The sequence below is a fragment of the Triticum dicoccoides genome, chromosome 4B (assembly GCF_002162155.2).
Source record: "Triticum dicoccoides isolate Atlit2015 ecotype Zavitan chromosome 4B, WEW_v2.0, whole genome shotgun sequence".
NCBI lineage: Eukaryota > Viridiplantae > Streptophyta > Magnoliopsida > Poales > Poaceae > Triticum > Triticum dicoccoides.
Genome location: NC_041387.1, coordinates 617401368 through 617402839, shown reverse-complemented (window position 1 = coordinate 617402839; position 1472 = coordinate 617401368).

The following is a 1472-nucleotide window of genomic DNA, read 5'->3' as shown; positions in this document are numbered from 1 at the left end:
TGCTCTTATTCATGCTCGCTTTTGTAATGGGAGGCAAGGAATGGGGATACCGGGAGAAGAAAGGATCACATGGACGGCAAGCCTCCACCACCGGCAAGTGGGGTTGCTTCACATCCAATCTCCACGCCCGCCGCCTCCATGGGGACGAACTCCCATGTTCACAACCGGGCTCCCAATCGGCCGCTGCCTCGCCGACCTTGACGATGAAGTAGTCCCTCCCTTCCATCCCATTCGCAACGGAGGCAACACCCATCCCAGCGGACGGGTCTGCGGTGAGACCCCTACTGGATTGTGGTCGCGCCTCCCAAAACCTCACCGCGGGACACATGAGAGGGCGCTGTTGCCATGGTCAGGCTTGGATGAGGAAAGGAGGCGACATAGCAGCAATGGCGCCTTCACCGGGATTGGTGGCGACGGCGGCGGCGAGCGAGCACGAGGACGGCGGCGGCGAGAGAGTAGGAGGGTGGTGGCGGCAGTCCATCGGCCGCCATGACGTGAGAGGAGGATGGGGAAGGGGCCGCGATCTGGACGTATGGAGCGGTCGAGAGGAGGGGAAGCAGGCGGCTGGGTTTTTCCATCGTGCGAGGTTTGGGGGAGGTCAAACGAGAGGGTTTTTTTCGTGCGGGAGGCAGAGCAATGAGGGCGGTTGTAGTGAGATGGGACGAGGCCGGTTGGCAGGAAAAGAAAAGCTACGCATTTTTTAGGCAGTAGAGATGATTGATGATAAGAAAGGGAAGATCACATCAATATAAGGAAATATCCAATTAATACTTGATTGATTGCGATTTATTTTTTATATGGTAACTAATCTGATGGGTTTATGTGGGTGGTGAAGCGAAAAGGCAGGTGGGAGGGAGACGAAATAAAACCAGCGAAATAAAACCAACAAAAGTGGTGAGGCGAAATAAAACCAGCGAAAAATAACCGGCGGACTATTCACCAATTGATCCATTAGGAGTAGAGACTAGCACACAAACATATGATAGTACAAGAAATTAAAAACACTGCTAATTAAAAATTGCAAAATATTGTTGATGCTTACCAGTCACGAAGAGTTCCTCCTTCTAATCCCAATCAAAACAAGAAATCAGAGTTTGAGAATGTGATATGTATGAGAATGACCTTCACGAATGAATGAACTATCTGGCGATACTATAAAAAGAAAGGATTTGCGTTGAAGAAGAGGTTGATGAGAATTTGGAAACTCGCAATACCTTCTTTCACTAATCGCGCCCTGCAGGCGGAAACCTTAATTAGACGGCCTCGTACATATCTCTGAGGCATTGTCAACCTTGGCAAGGCTGTGTCTCGGGCTGATTTGTTGCCAATGGGGAAGGTATGGAATAAAGGCGAGAAGATTGCGCGCGCGTCCGAGAAGTAATCGCTGTAACCTTTTTCCCTTTCTTAAGAATCGATCGATGTGTTACATTACGCACGCACAGGGAACCAGGCCATCAGGGGGCTCCTTCCTA